General features: G+C 34.6%; 1 non-coding gene across 1 annotated transcript; it reads right to left on the reverse strand.

The window, feature by feature from the left end:
- Positions 1–6,516: 6,516 nt before the first annotated feature.
- Positions 6,517–6,624, reverse strand: LOC130959428 (small nucleolar RNA R71). The gene has a single exon (XR_009078508.1). It is a non-coding gene; the product is annotated as a small nucleolar RNA R71 (small nucleolar RNA).
- Between the last annotated feature and the right edge of the window lie 360 nt (positions 6,625–6,984).

Here is a 6,984-nt window from a genome sequence, read left to right on the forward strand (position 1 = left end):
ACTACATAATTTATTTTTTATCCTTCAAATCTTTTATTATATTTTGAATTTTTTGGAATTTTAGTTGTTCTTTTATCCTTCTATATATAATTTCTTGGTTTAAGAAATTAATTTGTTTCTTTTTTTCTATTATGTTAAGATGAAAAATTACCATTTATTATAATAGGTTAAGTTCTCTTTTCTAGATTTTTGTATGAATTTAAACAAAATAAGTTGATTTAGTATATTTTGAGTTAAGAATGCAAATAAATTTAAGGTTTAATTACTCTGTTGGTCCCTATAGTTTCGCGAAATTTTTAATTAGGTTCCTGTACTTTTTTTCCTTTTAATTGAGTCTTTGCACCAATTTTTTTTTAATTGGGTCCTTACACATTTTTATCCTTTTAGTTAGGTCCCTGCACCAATTTGTTTTAGTTGGGTCCCTATAAAATTAAGCCAATTACTGCCAAGAGGGATCTAATTGAAAAAAAAAATTGGAGCAGAGACCCAATTAAAAGGAAAAAAAGTATAAGGATCTAATTGAAAATTTTGCGAAACTATGGGGACCAACAGAGTAATTAAACCAATTTAATAATGAGGACAAATATTAATTTATTGGTTAAACACTTAATTGGGCTTCAGTGGTTCATTTAAATGATGCAGGCCCAAATAATTGAGTGGTAGCCCAAACAAATGAAACAAAGCAATCAAATATGCTGAATGGATATTAAATTCATAACCAAGTCCAATGCAAAGTTAAACAAAGAAAAGCTTTCAATAAAGCTAAGTTTCAGCATGCTTCAAATCAGATAAACACTTGAAAGAGATAGAGAAAGAGAGTTTCACCTTCAACCTCACTTACACTAGAGAAGAAAGAATGAGAAAGCTCATCAAGAAAGCAAGAGTCTAATCAAAATAAATCAAAAGCATGTTACACTAAGTCAGAAGTTAAAGGTAAATAATTTTTTTTGCATGAAAGTTGATTTCTTCACTTCTTCTTCTACTCTCTACAATGCCATTTAAAGAAAAATGAAGAAAATGGTGGTTGATTATCTCTATTGTGTATCAACGGTTAAAATTATTGCTTGGAGTCAAAGCACATTTTCAAGGGTTTGGATTTGTGATTATCACTGAATAAGCTCATTTCTGCTGCTCTGATGTCCTTGATCAAGCAAATGGATCAGATTTGATGCCTCTTTTGAATAGCCATATTTTGATGAAACTGCATCATCCTTTAAAACCAAACTGGTTCCAAACAATTCTGGTCAGGGGCGCTTTTCAAATAATGAGGTTGCTTTCAAATAGCCACACTCTTACAAAAGAGTCTCTTATTCAAGAAGCCCATATGTTTTCAATAATTCTGGTTTGAGATATTTTGAAAAAAGGGGTGCTAAATGCACTTTTTTCAAGAACCAAAAAATTTTACCCTTTTAATCATTATCAATATCAAAGCTCCAACCAATTTCAGTAACATGCACACAGAATTTATTATTTTAATTGCAAGAAACCTAGTCATTCTTACTCCCAATGCTTTATTAATAAAAGAAGAGTAAGAAACTAAACTTACAATGTTATTTGTGATTTTAATGCACTTGAAAAACTAAGATGGATTAACTTCAAAGGATCTAAATTAATTTGGATACCTAAAGTTACTTAAGAGTGTATGCAGATTTGCCTAGCATCCAAGAAGAAGAAAGACATGTGGTACTTGAATAGCAGGTGCTCTAGGCACATGACGGGAAAGTCAACATTTTTCATCAAACTCAACAAGTATGATGGAGAATTTGTGACATTTAGAGATGATGGTAAAGGTAAAATCATAACTATTGAAAAAGTAGGTAAAAATCATTCTACCTTTATTGATGATGTCTTTCTGGTTGATGGATTCAAGCACAATCTTCTGAGTATTAGTCAACTATATAATTTGGGTTACTTGGCGATATTTAAAAGATTAGAATGCCGTGTAGTGAGTGAAAAGTCTAATAAGGTATTGTTTGTTATAAATCATTGTGATAATGTGTATGGCCTCACTCTTGATGAACTAAATAATCAAAATGTAGCTTGTTTTTATTCTAAAGAATCCGAAAAGTGGTTATGGCACAAAAGATTGGGCCATTCAAGCATGTTTCAAATAAATAAGCTTGATAAAATTTGACAAAGATATTACTTGTGATGCATGTCAAATGGAAAAACAAACAAAAAGTTTATTTAAATCAAAGGAAGACATCTCTACTAAAAGACCTCTTGAGTTGCTACATATTGATCTATTTGGTCAAACAAGAACTCAAAGCTTAGGTGGTAAACATTATGGTTTGGTGATTGTGGATGAGTATACAAGATTTGGTTGGGTTTTGTTCCTTGCTCATAAAAAAGATGCCTTTGGGGCTTTTGAAGTTTTTAGTAAGAGGATTCAAAATGAAAAAGATTAAAAGATTTCTATTAGAATTGATTATGGTAAAGAATTTAAAAATCAATCTTTTGAATCATTTTGTGAGAAATTTGGAATATCACAAAATTTCTCTTGACCAAGAACACCACAACAAAATAGTGTTCTGGAAAAAAGAAATATAAGCATACAAGAAATGGCAAGAGCTATACTATGTGAAAGTGATGTTCCAAAATTCTTTTAGGCTGAAGCTGTTAATATGGCTTGCTACATTTTAAACAGAACTATCATTAGAAAGTTTTTAAAGAAAACCCCTTATGAGCTTTGGAAAGGACATCCACCAAATCTGAATTATCTTCATATATTTGGGTGCAAGTGTTTTGTTTTAAATAACTAAGATAATTTGGGAAAATTTGATCCAAAAGCATGTGAGTATTTTTTTTTGTAGGTTATTCCACAACTAGCAAAGCTTATAGAGTTTACAATCAAGATGCTAGAGTTATTGAAGAGTCCATACATGTTATTTTTTATTATACTAACATGGTTCAAAGTGTTTTAGAAGAATGTGATACAGGAAATCAAGTGGAGAATGATGAGCGGATAATTTATACACTTTTTGGCATTATTTTTAGTATGTTTTAGTTAGTTTTTATTATATTTTTATTAATTTTTAGTTAAAATTCACTTTTCTGGACTTTACTATGAGTTTGTGTATTTTTCTGTGATTTCAGGTATTTTCTGGCTGAAATTGAGGGACCTGAGCAAAAATCTGATTCAGAGGCTGAAAAGGACTGCAGATGCTGTTGGATTCTGACCACCCTGCACTCGAAGTGGATTTTCTAGAGCTACAGAAGCCCAATTGGCACGCTCTTAATTGCATTGGAAAGTAGACATCCTGGGCTTTCCAGAAATGTATAATAGTCCATACTTTGCCCGAGATTTGATGGCCCAAACCGGTGTCCCAAATCAGCTCAAAACTGCCCAGCGTTAAACGCCGGAACTGGCACAAGAATGGGAGTTAAACGCCCAAACTGGCACAAAAGCTGGCGTTTAACTCCAAGAAAAGTCTCTACACATGAAAGCTTCAATGCTCAGCCCAAGCACGCACCAAGTGGGCCCGGAAGTGGATTTTTATGTCATTTACTCATCTTTGTAAACCCTAAGCTACTAGTTCTCTACATATAGGACCTTTTACTATTGTATTATCATCTTGGTAGCTATCTTTGAGTAGTCTTATGCTATCTTAGATCATGGGGCTGGCCTCACGGCCATGCTTAGACCTTGTTCTTATGTATTTTAAATGGTGGAGTTTCTACACACCATAGATTAAGGTGTGGAGCTCTGCTGTACCTCGAGTATTAATGCAATTACTATTGTTCTTCTATTCAATTCAGCTTATTCTTGTTCTAAGATATTCATTCGTACCCAAGAATATGATGAATGTGATGATTATGTGATGCTCATCATCATTCTCACTTATGAACGCGTGCCTGACAACCACTTCCGTTCTAGAAGCAAACAAGGCTTGAATGTTTATCTCTTGAATTTCTTAATCAGAATCTTCGTGGTATAAGCTAGAATTGATGGCGGCATTCAAGAGAATCCGGAAGGTCTAAACCTTGTCTGTGGTATTCTGAGTAGGATTCAAGGATGGAATGACTGTGACGAGCTTCAAACTCCTGAAGGCTGGGCGTTAGTGACAGACGCAAAAGAATCAATGGATTCTATTCCAACCTGATTGAGAACCAACAGATGATTAGACGTGCTGTGATAGAGCGCGTTGAATATTTTCACTGAGAAGACGGAACTGTAGCCACTGACAACGGTGATGCCCAACATACAGCTTGCCATGGAAAGGAGTAAGAAGGATTGGATGAAGACAGTAGGAAAGCAGAGAGACGGAAGGGACAAAGCATCTCCATACGCTTATCTGAAATTCTCACCAATGAATTACATAAGTATCTCTATCTTTATTTTATGCTTTATTCATAAATCATCCATAAACAATTTGAATCTGCCTGACTGAGATTTACAAGGTGACCATAGCTTGCTTCATACCAACAATCTCCGTGGGATCGACCCTTACTCGCATAAGGTTTATTACTTGGATGACCCAGTGCACTTGCTGGTTAGTTGTGCGAAGTTGTGATAAAGAGTTGAGATTGCAATTGAGCATACCATGTTGATGGCGCCATTGATGATCACAATTCTGCGCACCAAGTTTTTGGCGCCGTTGCCGGGGATTGTTTGAGTTTGGACAACTGACGGTTCATCTTGTTGCTTAGATTAGGTATTTTTCTTCAGAATTTTTAAGAAAGAATTCTAGAGTTTTAAGGTGATGTTTTCATCATCACCAAAGCTTATTGATTCTCATCAATTTAGCTCTTGAATGCAATGTCCTGCTGAAGCTTGGCTAGCCATGTCTAATTCCTTTAGACTAAAGCTTTAGACTAACATTGCATGATTCCTAGAATTCTTATTAAAAATTTTGAATATCTTTATTTTCTTTTTCCACATAATTTTCGAAAAAAACCAAAAAAAATTACAAAATCATAAAAACCAAAAATATTTCTTGTTTGAGTCTAGTGTCTCATTTTAAGTTTGGTGTCAATTGCATGTTTCTGTTCTTCTTGCATTTTTCGAATTCAATCATGTGTCTTCATTGATCTTCAAGTTGTTCTTGATGATTTCCTTACTCTGATCTTTAAATTCTCTTGTCTTGACTGTTTTGGGTGTTTCTCATATGCATTTTCAATTTGTTAGTGTCAATAGTATACAAACTTCTAATTTTGGTGTCCTACATGCATTGTTTATTTGATCTTAGTTTCATTTTGATTATTCCTCATTATAAAAAAAATCCAAAAAAAATTTTTGATTTGTGTCTTTTCAAGTTAATAATACAAAGAATTGAAGATTCAGAACATACAGTAGAGGAATTACACAGAAAAAGCTGGGCGTTCAAAACGCCCAGTGACGAAGGAAAACTGGCGTTTAAATGCCAGCCAGGGCACCTGGCTGGGCGTTTAACGCCCAAAAGGGTAGTGTTTTGGGCGTTAAACGCCAGAATGGATACCTATCCATTCTGGGCATTTAAGGCCAGGATGGCACAAGAGGGAAGATTTTGTTTTTAATTCAATTTTTTTTTTAAGTTTTCAAAATTTTTCAAAATCAAATCTTTTTAAATTATTTTTCAAATCATATCTTCTCAATCATATCTTTTTAAAACTATATCTTTTCAATCATATCTTTTTAATCACATCTTTTTCAAAATAGTTTTCAATCATATCTTTTTGATTTCTAATTTCAAAATCTTTTTCAAAAATCACTTTATTTCTTTCCCAATCATATTTTTCGAAAATCACTCTTCAATTTTTCAAAATGTTTTTAAAATCTTTTTAATTTATTTTCGAAAATTTCTTCCCCTCTTCTCACATCCTTCTGTTTATGGACTAACACTCCTCCTCAATGCACAATTCGAACTCCATCTTTCTTGATAAGTTCGAATTTTTCTACCTCTTCCTTCTATTTTTCTTTTCCTCTGACACCTCAAGGAATCTCTATACTGTGACATAGAGGATTCCATATTTTCTTGTTCTCTTCTCTTTCACATGAGCAGGAGCAAAGACAAAAGCATTCTTGTTGAGGCTGACCCTGACCCTGAAAGGACCTTGAAGCGAAGGCTAAGAGAAGCTAAAGCACTACTCTCTATAGAGGACCTAACAGAAATCTTCAAACAAGAAGAATACATGGCAGCCGAAAACAACAACAATGCCAACAATGCAAGGAAGGTGCTGGATGACTTTACTGCACCTACTCCCGACTTCTATGGGAGAAGCATCTCTATCCCTGCCATTGGAGCAAACAACTTTGAGCTTAAGCCTCAATTAGTTTCTCTAATGCAATAGAATTGCAAGTTCCATGGACTTCCATTGGAAGATCCTCATCAGTTTTTAGCTGAGTTCTTGCAAATCTGTGACACTGTCAAGACTAATGGGGTTGACCCTGAGGTCTACAAACTTATGCTATTCCCTTTTGCTGTAAGAGACAGAGCTAGGATATGGTTGGACTCACAACCTAAAGAAAGCCTGAACTCTTGGGAAAAGCTAGTCAATGCCTTCTTGGCAAAGTTCTTTCCACCTGAAAAATTGAGTAAGCTTAGAGTGGAAGTCCAAACCTTCAAACAGAAGGAAGGTGAATCCCTCTATGAAGCTTGGGAAAGATACAAACAATTGATCAGAAAATGTCCTTCTGACATGCTTTCTGAATGGAGCATCATAGATATCTTCTATGATGGTCTGTCTGAACTGTACAAGATGTCATTGGACAGCTCTGCTGGAGGATCTCTTCATCTGAAGAAGACGCCTGCAGAAGCTCAAGAACTCATTGAGATGGTTGCAAATAACCAATTCATGTACACTTCTGAAAGGAATCCTGTGAACAATGGGACGAATCAGAAGAAAGGAGTTCTTGAGATTGATACTTTGAATGCCATACTGGCTCAGAACAAAATATTGACTCAGCAAGTCAATATGATTTCTCAAAGTCTGTCTGGAATGCAAGCTGCACCAGGCAGTACTAAGGATGCTTCATTTGAAGAAGAAGCTTATGATCCTGAGAAC

Source organism: Arachis stenosperma, chromosome 10, assembly GCF_014773155.1.
Source record: "Arachis stenosperma cultivar V10309 chromosome 10, arast.V10309.gnm1.PFL2, whole genome shotgun sequence".
NCBI classification, from domain to species: Eukaryota; Viridiplantae; Streptophyta; class Magnoliopsida; order Fabales; family Fabaceae; genus Arachis; species Arachis stenosperma.